Source organism: Pongo pygmaeus, chromosome X, assembly GCF_028885625.2.
Source record: "Pongo pygmaeus isolate AG05252 chromosome X, NHGRI_mPonPyg2-v2.0_pri, whole genome shotgun sequence".
In the NCBI taxonomy this organism is placed as follows: Eukaryota; Metazoa; Chordata; class Mammalia; order Primates; family Hominidae; genus Pongo; species Pongo pygmaeus.
The window spans coordinates 7157868-7179303 of record NC_072396.2 but is presented as its reverse complement, the minus strand read 5'-3'; the positions used below and the strand labels follow the sequence as shown (position 1 = coordinate 7179303).

General features: G+C 41.3%; 1 protein-coding gene across 2 annotated transcripts in view; it reads left to right on the top strand.

Annotated features, from left to right (window-relative positions):
* The window catches only part of PUDP (pseudouridine 5'-phosphatase), a 377730-nt gene extending 356612 nt beyond the window's left edge, over positions 1-21118 (top strand). For both annotated transcript variants that reach the window (XR_010125477.1, XR_010125476.1), the window contains one exon: positions 20290-21118. The gene's annotated coding sequence lies outside the window, so the exon portion shown is untranslated. The remainder of the gene's footprint in view (positions 1-20289) is intronic.
* Positions 21119-21436: the final 318 nt, after the last annotated feature.

Sequence of the window (21436 nt, the reverse complement as noted above, 5' to 3'; positions counted from 1 at the left end):
ATCTTCTGTCTCTATTTGCTGATATATATCTATCATCTATCTATCAATCGTCTTTCTTCTCTATCATCGATCTATCTATCTATCTCTATGATCTATCTTCTCTATCTATATCTATCTACTCATCTATCTATCTATCTATCTATCATCTATCTATCTATCTACCTATCTATCTATGTATCTATCTATCTATCTATCTATCTATCTATCTACCTACCTATCTATCTGCCTACCTAGGTATCTTAAATAAACAAAACTTCTACCCGACCTCCTTGATTTTTCCTCCTTCTTTCCTTCCCTTCACATCCTATATCCAGTCGATGCTTAGGTTGTGCTGCCCTATCTATTTTCTCCCTAGCTAACCATCAGCACTCCAGCTTGGGGGCCATGAGCTCTTATTCCTGGCCTGTCTCTCACTGCTTCCACTCATCCTCCCTTCTTTATTTGTTCACACTGCAGACTCAGTCACTTTTGGCAATAAGAAACACCTGCTTTTAAAAAACCCTCCAACAGCTTCCCATTAAACTTGGGACATAATGCAAATTCCTTCTCAACACCGCAAGGTCCCGAGTGACCCACATTCCCTGCCTATGGCTTGAACCTCATCTGTTTCTACTCTTCTTGCTCACTAGCCTTGGACTGCACTGTTGCTTCTTCTGTTTATTTATTTATTAATTTATTTAGAGACAGAGACTTTCTCTGTTGCCCAGGCTGGAGTGCAGTCGTGCAATGTCGGCTCACTGCAACCTCTACCTCCTGGGTGCAAGTGATTCTCCTGCCTCAGCCTCCTTAGTAGCTGGGATTACAGGTGCCTGCCACCACACCCCGCTAATTTTTGTATTTTTAGTAGAGACGGGGTTTTGCCATGTTGGCCAGACTGGTCTCAAACTCCTGACCTCAAGTGATCCACCTGCCTCAGCTTCCCAATGTGCTGGGATTACAGGCGTGAGCCACCGCGCCCGGTCTCTTCTGTTTAATTAACTGACAAATCTACTTTCTCTGCATCTGCATGGCTCTTCCTCTATTCAGGTGGTTTAGGTATCATCTCTCCAAAGAAACTTTCCCTGAGCGTTTGTCGAGACTATACCCTCCACCTTTATCTCCTTACTCACTGTGACCCTTTATTTCATTTTGTGGACTTATTTTCCCCATCAAGAGAAATAGCAAAGTGATAGAATTAACTTTTAAAAATATACCTATTTACTTGTTTTTTGTCTTCTTCTGCTTCAATGTACAGATGCTCCTCGACTTATTTTTATTTTATTTTTTGAGACAGGGTCTGGCTCTGTTGCCCAGGCTGGAGTGCAGTGGCACGATCTCGGCTCACTGCCACCTCTGCCTCCCGGGCTCAAGTAATCCTCCAGCCTCAGCCTCCCAAGTAGCTGGGGCTACAGGTGCATGCCACCATGCCTGGTTACTTTTTTTGTATTTTTTGTAGAGTTGGGGTCTTGCCATGTTGCCCAGGCTGGTCTGGAACTCCTAGGCTCAAGGGATCTGCCCACCTCGGCCTCCGGAAGTACTGGGATTATAGGTGTGAGCCACTACACCCAGCCCCTTCTCAACTTATGATGGGGTTATATCCTGTCATCATCAGTGGAAAATATCATAAGTTGAGACTGCATTGGATCCATCTAACCTACCAAACATTGCTCAGCCTAGTTGACCTTAAACTTGCTCAGAAGACTTACATTTGCCTACAGTTGTACATAATCATCTAGCACAAAGCTTATTTTATAATAAAGTGTTGAATATTTTATGTAACTTATTGAATACTGTCCTGAAAGTGAAAAACAGATTGGTTGCATGGGTGCTCGAGGTATGGTTTCTACTGAATGCATCTTGCTTTTGCACCACAGTAACATTGAAAAATTGTTAAGTCAAACCATAGTGATTTGGGGGTCTCATAAGAGAGAGACTTTATCTGTCATTTCCATTGTCTTCTCCCCCGCCCCACACACTTTGAACAATTATCCATGGAAATCTTTTGTTATGAAATAGAAGAACATAAAATTTGAGGTTACATATTAATTAGTATTTTTCTTTAATAAGCAGAGGCTTTGGGAACAAAATTACAGCCAAAATGTCAGAAATTATATTGGTCTGCTTTAGCAGTCATGAATGTATATTTTTCCAAGCTTTTGGTAGTGACTACAAAGATAATCCTTAAGTTCAAAGCTTAAAATAAAAGCAAACAATTTACCCATATGTATATAATAAGTTCAAGTATAAAAGTCAATTAGTATTTAAAAGAAAGTAATTAATGACCACAGTGTCTCATCCTCAACAGATAAGAAATTATGTTCCAAATTTTGGTCCCAAGTAATTGTGCTATAAAACATCAGGAAATTGTGGAAAATATGCCAGGGAAAGATAATTACCTACAGTTACATTAAGGATTGTATCAGTTGGATTGGATTCAGCAGTAATGCCACAGAATTTTTTTAAAATAATATTCTACAGCACAGAAAGCACAAAAGCAAAACACAATATGACAAGAGATGGAGAAATGTGAAGATTGTCTTCAGCAATGGCATAGCAATGACCCTCTTCGTTGGGTGTCTGCCTAAATAGAGATTGGCGTGCAATGCATTTTGCTAGGTGATCTGTACCAATGCACACAGCTACCAATAGCAGAGACACAGATCTTTCAGCTTCTATTTAGCAGCTACCCCAAGGTCTAAAGGGTACATGTTTTGAGGGTAATAGAAGCAAGGAATTTTATGTTCTCTTGTCATAACTGATATCGTGGGGTTTTTTTAAAGCTATTCAAGATTCTGACTGTTCCTTTGTTAATTTTTAATGGATTTTTGAGTGGCCCTCAAATCATTTCGGAGCTCTGTCTACTGAGATGAAATCACAGACTTCATGAACCGTGGGAAATTTAACCAGTGACATGCTGGTGAGCTGTTGTTAAAATCTTCCAATGTATTAATAAATCAACTGGAGACAGAGACAAAGGTCGGGGGGTGCGGGGAGAGAGAGAGTGAGAGAGAGAAGAGAAAGAGAAGTTCAAGACTGAACATGAAGGATCGAAGGATCTCTGGAAATGCCTCCCAGAGCAGTAAAGAGGAAAATATTGAAAAAACAAACAAACAAATAAACTTGGGTTTTGAAAGAAATAGAAAAAGTTTCCATTGACTTTTTAAGATGTAGAATGTGGTGACGGAATATTTTCTAAGATACTGTGGAACAAATATCAAGGGTATGATGGATGTAATTCAATGCCAGCTATAAGCAAAAAGAGGCAGTAAAGGTAATATGGATGGGTGAAAGAGAGATGCCCAAATTTTCAAGCAGATTGGATAGTTTAATCTGATGCTCAGAAGAGTGAAATGTGCACTCCTAAACTTTTGAAAATTTGAAAATACAACGACTCAAGGTAGCATAGAATTTTTGAAATATCTGACATCTGAGCTAAGATGTGTTACCAACACAATGCCCCAAAAGAGTGGATGCTATTGCAGAGAAAAGGGATTCCATACAAAATAACAGACAACATTCATTCAGAGGGTTTCTTTTTCTTCTTTTCTTCTTGTTTTATTTTTATTTTTTTGAGAAACTGCTGAAAATTTCACTGAGAGGGCTGTGATCTGTGTAAGACAGGTCTCTTGAACTGAGATACTACTATTCTTCATGTGGGACTCATGATACTAAAAAAACAGATACCCTGTGGGTTTCTCTGCTAAGGTCTGATTCTGCTTCAGGGTTTGTAAATCCAAGACCCAGGACTGAGTATGTCTATCCCACTTCTGTGTTCCTGGTGCCAGGCATTCTGCTGGGCACCTAGTGGATGATTCATAGTTATTGAAGAAGTGAATGAAGAGTGAAATGGCATTGAGTTGACTATTAAATGAGTCCACAAGTGACCTATAGAGTCAATGCCATGAGGTTTTAGAAGGAGAGAGAACAGCACACTGAGTATTACTGGAGGTGATTGGGCTTGGTGGAGACCTTACATAATAGTTGAAATTTAGAGAGAAATGACCTGAGTCATTTCTCAGACAAAAATGAGCATGGCATGTTCAGGTTCCATCATACAGGACCTCAATGCAAGTAGAAGAGAAAGCTTCTCATTAACTTGAAAAAGAAAAGCATACATTGGGCAAGAATCCAGGGCCCTACAAATGCCTTGCCATCAAACCCATATCTGTTTATAACAGATGCTGCCCAATTTGTCTTTACATGTCAAATGGCTTCCTTATAAAGTTGCTGGGATTCTTTTGGTAGTGGTGATAGGGATAGAGAAGATATAAGAGTGACATATTATATAATATGTTTGCCATACTGCTCATTTCTTGTTGGAACATATTTAGGAAAAATTAAGTTAAAGCACCAGTTTATAAAAAAGAGAATTAAAGTGTTTTTTTTTTCTTATAGTAAACTGACCTAATGATTATGTTTTAATGGGAAGAAATAGAAAACCTGCAAAGTATGTGTAAGATTGGAATGCCATCCGGGGAGATAACACAATTAAGGTGCAAGAAATGTCAATTTCTATGAAAATTAAAACCATTAAAAAATAAATATAATTTGAAGAAGAATGTTCAAACATTGAAATGGGAAATCTCTTGGAAACGAATCCCTGGGTAGTAAGGAAATTAGCTAATGGATTTTCTTACCTGTATGGAAAGCATTTGCAGAATAGAAGAATCTTAAAAACAAAATAAAATCACAGGTAATGCAATGTAGTTTATTCAGTAAATTTAAGTAGGCAGCTGTATAGAAAGAACTATTTCCAAAACTAGCTGGTGGTGACTATAAGACACAACACATTTTAGGGAATTACCAGAATCAAATCGAATCAGAAATAATGAATTACTCATTGATGTGTTCAAAGGATGACAGCCAATGTGATTACGTGCGTCTCTGAGAGGGGAATTAAATTTAGTTATTCATGGAAATCATGTAAAAGATAACGTCGTAGAAAGATTCAGGGTTCTGGTTAGGGCTTGCTGAAGATGCTGTGTAGCGATTGCACTGGGTTATGTGGGGATGGGGGTTTTGAGTTTTGCCTTTAATTCTTTCCCTGAATTTGTCTTCATGTTCCTTGCCCATCTTTGCATGTGCATTATGGTGTATGCAATTGCTACCCTACAAAGACCTTCTTAGGTATTTATGATCCTGTTGAAAATGAAAGGCTTGTCTACACAGGTTGCACGTTCATTTTCACTCTGCAGCTTGCGAAGATTAATCATTGATCTGACAAAAACAGTGTTCCAAGGAGTCAGGGTAACTAGGACAATGTTTGGATAGATAATATGTTAAGGAGGATTTTGACAACCCGTCAGGAAGCAAGTCTGGATTATTGTTGACTAAGAAATAGCTTTCTCAAGTCAAAGAGACTAAAGAAGTGGCTATACCTCTCAGATGCTGAGTAAGACAGAATTTGTAGGACAATGAAGATGAACAGGTAATTCCTGCACCTTGGGTAAAGATTGCTGATGGTGCCAATGCTTCAAAGCTGGTTTCCCTTCCGTAGACTCTCCACCCTCTCAGATCTAGTAAATCAGTTTCCTGACATGTTCCAGGAGTAAGACCTAATTCTGGAGGGACGCCAGCCCTGACATCCAGGATCTATGTTGCTGAGAATGAATATGTGCCCAGTAATGTCTGTTTGTATAATCCAATGCACACAACCAAGCAGCATAAAGCACAAACAACATTTGCACCCTGCTTCCAAATATAAGAAATGAACAACAAGCCTCAATTAGAATCGAATGATGTGTACATGATCCAGTGACCAGAAGATGTTGATGTGAATGCATTTGTAAAACTTCTGCTGGAGGGCATCTAAACTAAAAAACAGAGACAATTCGCATGGTGGTTAGTTTTATGTGTTAACTTAACTGGGCTAAGAGATGCCCAGACAGCTGTGAAATGTATTTTGGGATGTGTCTGCGCTTCCAGAAGAGATTAGCATTTAAATCAGGAGAATGAAGAAAGAAGATCCATCCTCACTTATGTAGATGGGCATCATCCAATCTACTGAGGGCCGCATGGAATAGAAAACCTGAAGAAGAATAAATCTGCTCACGCTTCTTGAGCTGAGACACCCATTTTCTCTTGCCCAGGGACACTGGCACGCTTCATTCTCAGGCCTTCGAACTTGGGCTGAATCATACCATTGGCTTTTCTGCTTCTTCAGCTTGCAGATGGCGAATTTTGAGACTTCTTGGCCTCTACAACTGCATGAGCCAAATTCTGTAATAAATCTCTTCTTATATATCTCTCTCTTTATAAATAGCTGTTTTATCTAGAGAACCCTGACTAATACAATCCACTTCTGAGTCCTAATGGGGAAAGCACAGTTATCTCCAATATTCCACAAATTAAAAGTCCATTCATGACTTAATTTTTCACAAATTGAAAACATCACCACTTATGTTCATTGCCTAATTATTGACTGGTGATTAGTGTGTACTCCTTTCCCCGGGGCTCACGAAATCCAGTGTTCACCAAATCCTTCCGTTACAGGAAAGAGGTCTCGATCCAGATCCCAAGAGAGGGTTGTTGAATGTCACACAAGAAAGAATTCAGGGTCAGTCCATAGTGCAAAGCAAAAGCAAGTTTATTAAGAGAGTAAAGTGGTGAAAGTACAGCTACTCCATAGACAGAGTAGGGTGTTCAGGAACGCATCCACTGGTATGTACAAAACTTGTTTATACATAAAATTAAAAAAAAAAGATCATGGGGAGATGTGCTCTGCTACAGGGTTTGTGATAAAGGATTAATTTTCTTTATTACTACATTCTGCAACAATCAATATTATTATCTTTAAAGCAAAATTAGGAGTGCTTCTGTTCTCAAGATATAGGGATATTGGACACTCCCAATTCTGGGTCTGTTTACTAAACATTATCAATCTGTTCCCTTAACTGTAAACATCTAGAGGCTAGGAACACCTAACTTTCCGGGAATGCAGCCCAGGAAGTTCCAGCCTCATTTTCCTAGCCCTCACCCAAGATGGAGCTGCTCCGGTTTGCTGCGTGACGGTGGGGGTATGATAATATGTGCAGGACCTTGGGCCAATCTGTTTGTAAAAGATGCCAATGTTCTTTGCAGCAGGAGAGAAATGATCTCATTCTCATAAGGCAAACTCAGATTTCCTGGTGAACCAACTGAATCTCTTCCTTTGAAAATGCTGGCTCACTTCATTGCACACAAAGCAGAGAAAATATATTAATTAAAGTTCCTACAAGTGATACTTTTCAGACATTAATTTTAAAGATGTCTAGGTGGCTGACATCTTCTAGACAGGCTGTTGGGTTTTGGAAGATTGGACACCAGGGGAGACCAATCGTATGGTGGAGGCCATTGCTCCATGTGCCCAGAGTATTGTCAGAAATCATAGACGGGTTTATTTTATTTTATTTTAGAGACGGCGAATTGCTCTGTAGCCCAGGCTGGAGTGCAGTGGTGTGATTTCTGCTCGCTGCAACCTCCACCTCCTGGCTTCAAGTGATTCTCCTGCCTCAGCCTCCTGAGTAGCTGGGATTACAGGCACCTGCCACCACTCCCAGCTAATTTTTATATTTTTAGTAGAGATGGGGTTTCAATATGTTGGCCAGGCTGGTCTCAAATTCCTGACCTCAGGTGATCGACCCACCTCGGCCTCTCAAAGTGCTGGGATTACAGACGTGAGCCACTGTGCCCGGCAATTAGATGTGTTTTAAAATGTATTCAGGGATGGAGGTGTACTATTCACAGGCAGGTTTTGTATTTAGAAAGGAAAAGGGAGAATCAACTACTAAGGCACCGGAATTTCCCAGCCTGGCATGAACCCAGGAGCACCCAATACTATCCGTGTTTCCAGGAGTTATGTCCACATTTCTAGCACTCTCTGATTTAAGCCCATGAGCCTAAATTATGCCTTAGGCAGTATAGACACGATGTGGTTTTATAGGCTCTTAAACGTTCATATGGATAATTCAGGAAAAAAAAAAAATCCTCTTGAGAAAAGGACTCTGATAAGCGTTTCTCTTCACCAGGTTTGCCAAATCCAGGCAACCCAACCTGCTCAGGTATATAACCACCAAAAGAACAGAGTTTCTCAGCCTTGGCATTAGTAACACATTAGGCTGCATAATTCTCTGTTGTGTGCATTGTAAGATATTTAGCAGCATCCCTGAATCAATCCTCCAATAATCCAACAATTCTGAAAGTCCTAAAGTATTCCCAGGCATTGCTAAGGATCCCCTCTCTGAGAACCACTTCCCTAGTGGAATTATTGCCCCTGGAACTTTACAAAGGAGGCAAAGGATTTACTGAGGCTCATTAAAGCACTCCCCAGAAAGAGACTTCTATGGAGTCCATGACATGCAGTTTCTGTTCTGAAAACAAAATCAAAAGCCAAATCAGGATTTCAGGTGTAGGCAGCTCAAAAACATACATTTGATCCTTCAGAGGATTCTGAGAGGCAGGAACCTACCTGTTCCTTGTTTGTCCATGAATTACTTTCATCTCTGGGTCCAAAATTGGGAGGGGAAAAGCGTTTTGGAGAAGTTGCATGTAACTTTATCCCAAGAAGTCATCATGTGACACAGATTCATCATGTCAGAATGATCATAAAAAAAGAGTGCCGTAATGGGTGACCCATGGCCTTTTAGATGTGTATCCCTTGAGAATGAACCAAATTGGTATTACCTGGACATATTAGAATATCAGACCCATAAAAGTTTGATAAATGAATGTCTTTTACCACCAAGTCATGCCATGGTGTGATATGTGATTGCTGGTGTGATATGTGATTGCTGGTGTGATATGTGATTGCTGTTGCTGTTGTGATTGCTGTTGTGTGTGTGTGCACGTGTATGTGTCTAGCTTGGCCAATGAATAGTATTTCATCCTAATAGGTAATATTATAATGCTGTCCTCCCTCTTACTTGTATTTTTGTTGTTTTTGTTTTTGTTTCTTTTGAGACAGAGTCTCGCTCTGTCACCCAGGCTGGAGTGCAGTGGTGCCACCTCCTGGGCTCAAGCGATTCTCCTGCCTCAGCCTCCTGAGTAGCTGGGATTACAGGTATGCACCACCACACCTGGCTAATTTTTGTATTTTTAGTAGAGACGAGGTTTCACCATGTTGGCTAGGGTGGTCTCGAACTCCTGGCCTCAAGTGATCTGCCTGCCTCAGCCTCCCAAAGTGCTGGGATTATAGGCGTGAGCCACTGCACTCGGCCTGTTGTTTTTGGTGCTGGTGGCGGTGGTGGTGTGTGTGTGTGTGTGTACATGTTTATCCAGCCAGCCTCTCATCCTGAGATGAGATAATTGGGGAATTCATTCGCCATCATTCATCTAATGAGTTCCTTCTGCTACCCGCCTTGAAGCCTAGGATGAGGCCTCACTCAGGTGCAAAGCATCTCAATTGCAAATCAACTTTTTGGCTGTTCTGAGGGATGATCATTTGACTCTTCCATGCAAGCCATGAAGCCTGTATTGGACCAGCCTATCCCTGCCTTCTTTATTTGGTGAGAATCCATGGAGCTATTTTTAGTGATACAGTGTCTTGACTGACTAAAATGTTTATATCTATATCTAAATATATGTGTATACACTTAAACACTCTGTAGTTTAAGTCTGTGAGCCTAAATTATGTCTTAAGTAGTGTAGACATAGTGTGGTTTGATGGGATCTTAAAAGTTCAAATGGATAATTCAGAAGAATTATACATATAATATAGATTATATATACAGTCCTTTGTGTGTGTATATATGTATATACACATACACAAACACACATATTCATAGATATATGTGACGCTGATCAAGAATATGTGTGTGTATGTGTATATATGTGTGTATATATACAATATGTATATATACATATATACACAAAGGATTTTTTCCTTTGCTTTTCTGAATATGCCTAATATTTTTGAGGTTTTAAAGAGAAGAATGTGTCTATCTATATTCGTTTCTTTTTAATGGCATTTTCGATACCAATACAAGAACATGCTATAGAAATTCAAGAGGGAGAGTTTTCTTTCCCTTGACTTTATTTTTATTTTTGAATTTTTTGAGATAGGGTCTCTCTGTGTTGCCCAGGCTAGAGTGCAGTGGCCTGAACATAGCTCGCTGCAGCCTCAGACTCCTGGGCTCAAGTGAACTTCTGCTTCAGCCTCCCAAGAAGCTGGGACTATATGCATGCCACCACACCCAGCTAATTTTATTTTTTTTTTGGTAAAGTCTGGATCTCACTATGTTGCACAGGCTGGTCTTGAACTCCTGGGCTCAGGAGATCCACCCGCCTGGTCCTCCGAAAGTGCTGGTATTAAAGGCATGAGCCACTGCACCCTACCTTTTTCTTGACAATAGAGTAGCACCATGGTCATGCCTTAAGCTGCAATGCCCTTATGTCAAGTGGGGAAACCTAATGTAATCTACCTGTCAATAAGCCTGGTCCAAGGGCAGTTGAAACGCTTGGAATCTGAGCTTTAGATTAGGATCGGAAGTCCGAGAATGTAGAAGTGAGTCAACGCAACCACAGAAAATGACCATCTCACCTGGTCGACAGGCTCAGTGGGTGCCCACTTAGAAAAGACCCTCTGTCTTTATTGGGACCTTCTGTTCTGTTTCTCTCTGGGGCACAGCAAAGCTTTGCTTTCACACTGCTTTGCTTTCATACCCTCGGCACAGCACAGGTCTTCTTTTGTGGCATGCTCAGAACTGCAGACATTCCTAACATTCATAAGGAGGATGAATGAAAAATTATTGAGTTTAAAAATAAAGGCCATTCTGGAGCATGGGAAGTGGACATGGACGGAGGTCTGTGAACCCCCGGCGGCGTTCTGAATGAACCCTGTTGTTGGATTGCCGCATTCCCCTCCCCCTGACTGCCCTTTGCTTTCTCAATGCCTGTGCTAAAAATAGCAAATAATTAGCAGTGGTCACAATGCTCGCTCTTATGCGCACCTAGTATATTTTAATCCTGCTGGAGCCCTTGTGCCATGCTCTGGTTCGAATTGGCTTTCCCATTTGGTATCCAGAGAGCTAATTCATTTTGTGGCCGCACTCCTGCATTCTTGATCAGCCTTTGACAACGAACACTGTCTGCATAACAAATGTGTCTTTCTCAGGCTGCAGCAACTACAAGAGTGATTAACATGAAATAAAGGCTCCAGCCGGCACGCTCTCCCCGTTCTTCCACGGATACCACTGTTTTTATTTAACCCTGTATTTGTCAGCTCTGTGGGAAATGGTCTTTCTCTCTCTATCTCTCTTTCTCCCCCCATGCTAAGTTCAAAACTAAACAGGGGTCCCCGGCCTCCTCGGAAGGCTCAACTTCTGCGGACTCCCTCTTGGAGAGCTGCCTGCGGCACTCTGGATGCAAATAATTATTCACTCTCTGCTCCCTGACATTTCCTCAAGCACTGCATCAAAAGGGGCTGAATCACACATCAAGTCTCTTGCAGGGAGCCCCAAGTCACCATGTTTCTCCCAGGCTGCAGGTGACGTGCAGGTGAACTTGGGGAGTGTTAATTCCCTGGAAATCAAAGAGGGCAAAGCAGCAATGCTCAGGGTGGCTGGCCTTGGGAGCTTGGCCCAAGGTTGCGAATAGATTTGCAAGCCTCATCATCCTGGCTTTTCAGCTCAGTTTCTTCGTTGGGGATGTATAGATACCCTATTCTTTACCAGAGTGTGGGTAGGTCCTGTTCCAGATAGAGGGTGTTTCCAGGTCTTCCCTTTCGGGACTGCCTGCTTAGCAAGTCCTACCTTTGAAACTTTGGAGAGAGAATATTTCAGGGACGTAAGGGGGCCAGCGTGACTATAAAAAGGCATAGAAGCTTCCTTCTGCTCTGATGAGCAGTCTGTCGAGCTGTTTCCACAGCCCCTTTCTCATTTTCCCTCATTAAAACATGCCAACAGCTTCTCTTATCTGCCTCGGAATAGTCTTTTCAAAATGCATCTTTACTGGAAAAAAGAGTACTTGTAGCATGGGTTCGTGGCGGGGGGACAGGTATCTTTCGAAGCTATTAAAGCAGCATTATAGTAGACTATTGCTCATTTGCGCCTCTCAAAGTCTACAAATTTTTCTAATTCAGACAGAAAACCGAGGCTTTTTACAGTCAACTGGTGAAAATGGATAGCCTTACCTGTTTCCAGGTAGGTGTCATAGTTTCTATTTAAAGTTTCCATGTAAATGTAAACCTTGCTATAAAGGTTCAGAAAGGAAGAGGAAGTATCAAATAGATCCTACAGTGTGCTACTCTATCTGCTTGCTTGTTGACTTGTTTTTCTGTTTCTCTATTGCCTCTTCCCCAAAAAGGATTTGAGGCAAGCTCTGTAAAGATGGATGCAATAGAATCAGCACATGGCTTAAAATAAAAAGGGAAATAGAAAATAAGCCAGAAATATACTATTTACAAATTCTACCTAAGGTGAACAAACTCCCAGAAATTTAAGGAGTGCCTTCATACAGTCACAAAATATGCATATGTGAATAGTAAAGCTTCTGCGGATCCCTAAAGAATTCAGAGCAAATAATACAGCTTAGGTCAGGCTGATGAAAGCCACGGTTCAAAGCAAATGAGGATATTTCTATTGGGGGAGTCCTCTGGGAGTGAACTTTTCAAAGCACTGAGCCTAGTTATAAAAATATCTCACATGTTGTATTGTGCTCGGCAGTTACAAAGGGCTTTCTGCAAAAGTTCTATCATTATTATCTATACCACTAAGTAGGTAGGGTATTTTTACCCTTAAGGTGTAGGTACAGAAACTGAGGACTGATAAATTAAAAAGCTGGGCAAAGCATCCTAAATAGCAAGGAAGCTGTGAGACTGGAAATATATAGCATCTATTTCTCCTGGTTTGAGAGAAAAATTAACCCAGAATTGGTGATCCAGCAATATTTGCAATAGAATAAAAATAGCCAATAACCCATATTGTCTTCCTTGTTTGTGATGAATGAAAGTATTGGTTTCCTCTCCACAGAAAGAGCTCAGATCCAATGAAGTGGCCAACACAGCATAAAGATAAAAATGTCTAAACTCTATAATTTGGTAATTATGATTCTGAATTTAACTCAAGGAAATATTCCGAGATGTGTGGAAATATTTATTGTCAAGAGTATTCATGGAGTATTATTTATATTTCATAAAAAATGGGAAAAATCAAATGGCCCCAGATATAATGATTAAGCGCATAGTGGGCTTGTTTTATATTAAAAGATTACAAGTAGATGTTAAATTGTGTTTTCAAATAATAGTACAGGATGTGGGAAAGTGCATATGATATAAGGTGAAGTAAAACTATTGCAAATTATAAAATTATATATGGAGCATCAGTTCTCAAAATTTAGAATCCCCTGGAAGGCTTGATAAAATAGGTAGTGACCACCCTCTGCCTCCAGAGTTTCGGATTCAGTCAGTCCAGTGTGGGGACCAAGAAACTGTGGCTTTTTTTTTTTTTTTTTTTTTTGAGATGGACTCTTGCTCTGTCGCCCAGGCTGGAGTACAGTGGCACAATCTCAGCTCACTGCAAACTCCACATCCCAAGTTCAAGCAATTCTCCTGTCTCAGCCTCCCAAGTAGCTGGGATTACAGGCTCCCACCACACGCCTGGCTAATTTTTGTGTTTTTAGTGGAGATCAGGTTTTGCCATGTTGACAAGACTGATCTCAACTCCTGCCCTCAAGTGATTTGCTCACCTCGGCCTCCCAAGGTGCTTGGTTTACAGGCATGAGCCACCACACTGGACCTAGAAACTGTGTTTCTAATAAGTTCCTAGGTAATGTTGATGCTATGGGTTCAGGCACCCCATTGAATTAAATACATGTGTATTAAGTGTGTGAACAAGGCCATCCTTGCTTGCAGGATAGTGCTGTCCACACTGGCTGGTGATCGCACTCAATGGGGAACCTTTAAAAAGGTATAAATGTCCAGTGACATTCTCCAGTGAGAATGTAAAGTGGCACAGCCACTGTGAAAAAGGGTTTGTCATTTCCTCAGTAAGGTGAAAATGGAGTTACCATATGTCTTAGTCCTTTCTGGCTGCCATAACAAAATGCCATAGGCTGGGTGGCTTATAAACAGTAGACATTTCCATCTCACAGTTCTGAAGGCTCAAAGATCAAGGCACCAGCAGATCCAGTGCCTGGTGAGAACCCGCTTCCTGGTTCATAGACGGGGCCTTCTCGCTGTGTGGTGGAGAAGGCACATGGTGGAAGAGGTGAGGGAGCTCTCTGGGGTCTTTTTCATAAGGACACTAATTCCATTCACAAGGGCTCCACCCTCATCACCGCTCATCACCTCCACCCTCATCACCTAGATCATGTCCCAAAGATCTAAGTCACCTCTTATAGCTCCATCTTGGGGGTTGAGATCTCAACGTATGTATGACTTTTGGGAGGACAGAGACATTCAGTCTATGGTACCATATGAACCAGCAATTACACTCCTAGGCATATTTTATATACATATACGTGTGTGTGTGTGTGTGTGTGTGTGTGTGTGTGTATGTGTATGTGTGTATATGTGTGTATCTATCTTATCTATCTATCTATCCATCCATGCTCCAAAAGATTAAAAACAGGTATCCAAAGACATGTAAATGAATGTTAATAGCAGGGCTCTTAACAATAATCACACTTGGAAACAAACCAAATGTATATCAACAAATTAATGGATAAACAAATGTGGTATATCTATACAGTTGAATAGTATTCAGCCATAAAGAGAAATAAACTACTAGTGTATACTACAATATAGATTAAAAAATTAGACTAAGTGAAATAAGCTAGACACAAAAGACCACATATTGTATCACTCTATTTATATGAAATATTCAGAATAAGAAAAGCCATAGACACGGAAAGTAAATTAGTGATTGCTGGGGTCTGAGGATGGGAGCAGGGAATGAGGAATGACTGCTAACAGGTACTGGGTTTCCTTTTGGGGTAAAGAAAAAAGTGATGGTTGCACAACACTGTGAAAGTACTAGAAGCCATTGAATTGTACACTCTAAAACAGTTAATTGAATGTTATGTACATTTTGTCTCAATATTTTAAAATGTCCAGACAGCACCCTCAAGAGATTCTGATATCATAGTTTTAAGAACAGGCATTCATCTTTTTAAAAAGCCTCCCAAATGATGCTAATGTGTAGCTGGGTTTGACTTAAAACCCCAGATCTGGTAGGATTTCAGACAATAGTCGCAAAGGCTGAATAACACTGAGTGTTTATTTGGTGTGGTTCAGTGAAGCACAAGGGAGCTTGGAAAGATGGAAAGATCAATTGCAATGGGTGGATTCTTAGCACTTTGCTAGCTTTGTGTCCATGAACCAGCCACATCAGCCCTACCTGGGAGCTTGTCAGAAACAGAGACTCTCCAGCCCCACCCTTGAGTTAGGTCTCGTAACCGAGACCTACCTTTTCATAAGATCCCTGTGGTTGACATAGGCAACAAAGCTTCAGGAGCACTGGAGAGGTTGTGTAGCCTTTCCATCACTGTGTTTTAGGAAACATTGATGTTGTTGAGGTACTATTGCACACCCTGAGACAAATGGCTTGTATTGTCCAAGTGGTTTAGAAAATATTGGTTGGAAGAAAGTTAAACATAGTCATATCTTTCAGGATCTCTCTGCATCTTTGAGAAGTTCCCATGATGCAGGGCAGGCAAGCCACAAAGTGGGGTTTAATCCCTGAGGGTTCTTGGCTGTGTCTAGGAAATAATTGAAGGGCAAGCTGGAGGTAGAAGAAAACAGCTTTATTGAAGAAGCAATGTTACAGCTCCAGCTGTGTTACAGCTCTGTGACTTTTCCTGCAGAACAGGATAACACTGTAGGCAGAGAGTGTCACATTTATGCCCACTTTTTTTGCTGTTGTTTCTGAGATGGAGTCTCCCACTGTGGCCCAGGCTGGAGTGCAACGGCAGTCTCAGCTCACTGCCAACTCCTCCTCCTGGGTTCAAGTGATTCTCCTGCCTCAGCCTGCTGAGTAGCTGGGATTACAGGTGCCCACCACCACATCCGGCTAATTTTCGTATTTTTAGTAGAGACGGGGTTTCACCATGTTGGCCAGGCTGGTCTCAAATTCCTGACCTCAAGTGATCTGCATGCCTTGACCTCCCAAAGTGCTGGGATTACAGGTGTGAGCCACAGTGCCTGGCATATACCCACTTTTAATTTCCTGCAGATTAAGGGGCAGTTTGTGCAGAAATTTCTAGGGAAGGGGTAGTAACTTTTGGGTCATCGGGTCATTGCCATGGAAAGGGGTGGAAACTCCTGGGTGTTGCCGTGACAATGGTAACTGACATGGCACACTGTGGGTATGTCTGATGGAAACCTGCTTCTGCCTCGGCCCTGTTTTAGCTACTCCTCAACTTGGTCCCATGACCAAGCTTTGCCTCCGGTGTTGAGTTCTGTCTCCTACCTGACCTGGACCCAGCAACTCTCCACTGAGTATTGTCTGGTTTGCTGTGCAATCACATCCCAAACTATTTGAAAAAGGAAACTCCTTTTAAAGGACCACCTCATGACCCTGAGGGACTCTAGTGATCTGCAAGGTACAATCTGGGAAACGCAGCTCCAGGATCTTCTGGGCCCACCAAGCCTCAACTAAATGTTAGAAATTATCTTGAATTTGGTGAAACTTTAAGAGTGACCCTAAATTTCAGTACCCAAAAAGATGGAGTGTGAAGCAGTGGATTTCGCTGAAACCTGTATCACAAAACAAGAGAAAATGTGGAAAAGAAGCAGAGTCCCCTGATAGCATGGCTCTTTTTCATTGTAGATCAAAAAGATTTTGAAGTTTCATCATCAGAGTTAGGGTAACCTGAAAAGCCGAGATGGCACAACCAACATGGAGCGTGTTCCTGAGAAATTCCCAACTTTCCACTCATCTCCAAACACCATGAACTTTTCCATCGAAATTTTCCAGGTTACATTTGTCTCAACTAATGTCTGAGAAAAACTTTAAGATGTGCTTTTCAAATACATCCTGAGATGACTTAACTACTGTACTAAATAAAACTATCCAGATGAAGAAGAAAGCTTGTGAACTTATGGAAAAAGTGTCAACTACTGCCCTTCTAATCAGATCAACAGACTTGTCTTTTTTTGTTTTTTTGTTTTTTTTGAGACAGGGTCCCACTCTGTCACCCTGGCTGGAGTGCAGTGGCCTGATCTTAGCTCACTACAACCTTGATGTCCTGGGTTTTTTGTTGTTGTTGTTGTTGTTGTTGTTTGTTTGTTTTAATTTTCTGCTATAGAGATGGGGTCTCACTTTATTGCTCAGGCTGGTCTTGAACTCCTTGGCTCAAGTGATCTACCCACCTCGGCCTCCCAAAGCGCTGGGAATACAGGCATAAGCCACTGTGCCTGGCCTTCTTTTTTTTTTTTTTCCTTGTCTGTATTTCTCTGAAAGTCAGATAATCCATACTGAAATTTGTTTTTCTGGAAATGACTGGAAATATCAACATAATTTTTAAACTGCTGCAATCTATTCAAAAAGTTAGGTGGATGGGGACCTCAGAGTTGAGTATGGTTATAGTATTGAGGTGATGGAGAATGATTTTCTCTGTTCTGTGTCTCGATCTGTTAATATGAGTTTATAGATGAGATGCTGACTCTGCTTGTAGCCCCTTAAACCAAAGGTGCCCTTAGCTTTCACGTCTGCTGAAGACTCAGGAATTGATTAACATAATTATTTTAGAAAACTGAGGAAAAATTTATTTCATTGTAATATAGGAAAAAAAAGAATTTCCAGCCCAAGCCCACATTTCTGAATTCAGTTAATTTCCCTAGATTTAACTGCTACATAAAACAAGTGATTCACAAACAAATTGTGCTAATAAATGAGGAGACAAAAGCAAATGAATGCAAGAGGAGTGATGTGCACTGTGATTAGGATACAAGGCATTGCACCGAAGGTTTTTTAGAAAGATTTTACTGAGGGAAAAAAATAACATCTGTGGTTTTAATTCCTGAATAGAAAACAAGTGTCAATGTAGTTTCCATCCACATTTCACTTGGTTCTGCGTCACCAGAATGGTGCAGGATCTTTTTGTTGAGGGTTTGGAGGGACTAGAAAACTACAACCTGAGGGCCGAATCCAACCTAAACCACCCGGTTTTATAAATAAAGTTTTATTGACACACAGCTACACCCATTCATTTACAGATTGTCTGCGGCTCCCTTCATGCTACAATGGCAGAGTTGAACGTTTGCAACAGAGACCAGAAAGGCCTAAAATACCTGGGTCTTTGCAGAAAAGTCTGCTGATCCCTGGCCTTGAGTAATTCTGTGTATTAAGTCATTTATGTACACATTTCATGATCCGGAGAGTTTAATGCCAAAGAAGAATAATATCAGATCCATCTGTGATGTCAATAAACATAAGCCAACAAGTAACTATTGAGTTTTCTTAACTCTTACAACCCAATTCTGAGAATCTATTATGTGGAAGGCAAGGTGAGGGTTAGGAAGATGAGGAAAACTGTTCTTGCCTTTAAAATGGTCTAATGGGTGAGAGGCAAATGACTACTAATTTGAGTTGCGGACATGCTCCAAAAGAGATATTCACGAAGTTCTATATTGGGTGATGGATTAAAGAGGAATATAACCAAAAGCAGTCCAGTAGTTGCACAAGACTTCCTAAGGGCAGTGGTGTTTGGGGTAGTCTTCAAAAATGAAATGCATAAAAAGGAGATAATTCCAGTGTCCAAAGAAAGGAAGCTGGTCAGAAGGCCGTGGACATGCAGGAGGTGTTGAAGTAGATCTATTAAATGGGTTTCTGGAGCAGAACAAGACTTCTAGGTGGCACGTTTCTTTCCATGGGTTCATCTCTCTGTGCATTTCCTGTGACTGCAATTCCCCAGGGCTCTGAGCCTGGGATGTGTGTCAGAGAGGGGTGGGAAATAAGGCAGATAGGAATGAACTTGAATGGGGGCAGATTTTACATTCCTGACTGAGGAGTTTGCATAGAACTCAGAGGAAGAGTTTCAGAGAGTGAAGCAACAACCTATTTGGAATGATTTAACTTTCCTATATGACTGAGTTGGATTAGAGGGGGGAGAGGTTGACTTCTTTCTCTGTCAGGGAAATTTTCCATCTCATGATGACTTCTGTCATGAGATGATAGGGTGTCATCATCTTTTCCTCATCATTTGAAACATAATGAGAGATATTTGTTTTTAGATGGATCTTCTCTTCAAATTCACCAGGCAGCCCAGCATCGCATATCCGTTGGTCAGGTTCTGAGTGATTCAGAGGTTGGCTTTCTATTCTTAATGCAGATGGGCACCATGTGGATGAATTGGTGGTGTGAAACACTGTTTGGGAGGAAACAGCTCCAGCCCAAAGCCAGCAATCCTGTGTATCTCCTTTCTTGCTGGCCTATCATAGGACAGATGTGTTTCTTACAGGTTAGTTTGCATTAGAGAATGTGCGGCTGTGTGATGTGTGCTGACTTTCTGTAGATACCCAGGCAGCAGGTCATGGTTCTATCACAAAGCCGTAAAAAAACAAAAAAACAACAAAAAACAAACAAAGAAACCAAAGCTTCTGGCTCCATCACTATCTGCCTGCATGGTTTTGACAAATTATCTTACCCCATTGGGTCTGTGGTTTCTTCACTCTGAAACAAGGGGTCAGCAAAATATTTTCTGCAAAGGGCCAGATAATAAATGGGTTCAGCTTTTTAGGCCACAGCATCTCTGTCGCATCTACTCAACTCTGCCATTGTAGGAGAAAAGCAGCCACAGACAGGCATGCAAATGAATGTGTGTGGCCAGATTTGGCCAGCACAATGCAGTGCATCCACCCCTGGACTAAATAACTCCTCCAGCTCCAAGAAGATTGTATGATGGGAAGTCAAGAGTAGAAAGAAACACAGAATGTGCTTGAGCTTTTCATTGTCTGTAATGGGAGAGAGCTCCTTTTTGTAGAGGGAAAGGCTCTGAATGGGGCCAGAAACAAAATGAAAATGGAACTCCATTGTGGGAAGGAGTTCATTTAAGTCACCCCAGTCACCTGTCCTTGAAGCTTGTCATGACTGAAACAGTCTGTAGGGCTTTGCAGACCATCTGCAGAACAGACTGCTTGCAATTTATCCCCCGTTTAGGTCGTTCAGACCCCACAGTGCAAACAGACCCCAGCACATGACTGGAAACAGTTTCTTTATATTAATAATTTCTCGCCATCAAAATTGCTATTTATTTAAGTATGACTGAGAGCCCAGGCGCTAGGCTCACCCAGAATCCAGTCCGACAGACTTGATGAGCTTGTGATTGTGCTATAAAGCAGCTCTCTAAGCAATAGGAAGATGCAGCAATGATAACGTACCTTTGCAATTTTCTCAGGTACAGCAAAGCTTCAAAGCACGAAAAAGATGAACTCGAAACACCAGTGACTGGAGGAACCATGACAACACAAACAAGAAGGAAACAAGAAAGAAAAAGCATAATCCTGGTTTTTGTGTTCTGAATTGTGGATTTGAAATTGAGGCTCCCGTGGCTGCTGACAGTCTGCCTTGATGCTGCTGATGTCTGGGTGATGAACAGTCATGGGTTTCCTCCCACCTGCCTCTGTGGATTAATGAAGAGCAAGGCAGGAATGGCAGACCTGCCATCTGGAATGACCTTACCTGATAAGATTGTTCTGCCTTCCCCGCCAAAGGTGAGGAGGGCTTTCAGGATGCAGGAGACTGTTTTCCCCGCACCTTAATGAGAAAAATTGACCGGTTTATTCACCAGCTGTCTTCTTTGTTTCTAATCCAAGCAATTGCTGCAAAATCTTTTTCACTTCTTCCATGTTGAAATTGAGCAGAAAGCCCCTCGAGTGGCTTATCTTTGGCAGACAACAAGGAATCAGGTTGGAGGAGTCACACAGACTCGCTGGGAGACACATGGAATGGGAGACCAGCAAATATTTACACACTGTGTTCAAGATCCATTCTTAGAAGTGTGAGCATAATTTATGTGACATTTCGAGCACTGTGCCAGTGAGCGCCTTCTCTATGTACAAAATGTGCTACTTTAGTTGTGGCTGTGTCACTTTTGGTGGAGTGCAGCCTTTGTGAGTTTCAATGGTATGGCGGCCTTTTCTCTGGGGCAAGAGTAAACACCACCAAGGAAAGCTATTGTTTTCCTGTGTGAGCTAGTGTTTTCTCTATAAAACTCGTAAAACGGTGTTCTACCTGTTGTGAACTTCTTGCTGAAAACTGTTTACTTTTGGAATATGCATATATGTTCATAAAAAGGGAATGAAATCTATTGGGGCCCCCAAACAATGACAGAAATCAGAATGTTAAAATAACTCCAGCAATCTAGATATTTCCTGTAAGTTTTCTGTGAATTCTGGATCTTGCAATTTTTAAAAGATTTTAATTTTTTTTTTCTTTTCAAATCTCCCTCTTCACAGAATGGATCTTGCAATGTTTAATATCTAAACGAATTCTATAGATAATAACAGCCAACATCAATAGCCTCCACAGTATTCAAAGGGCAT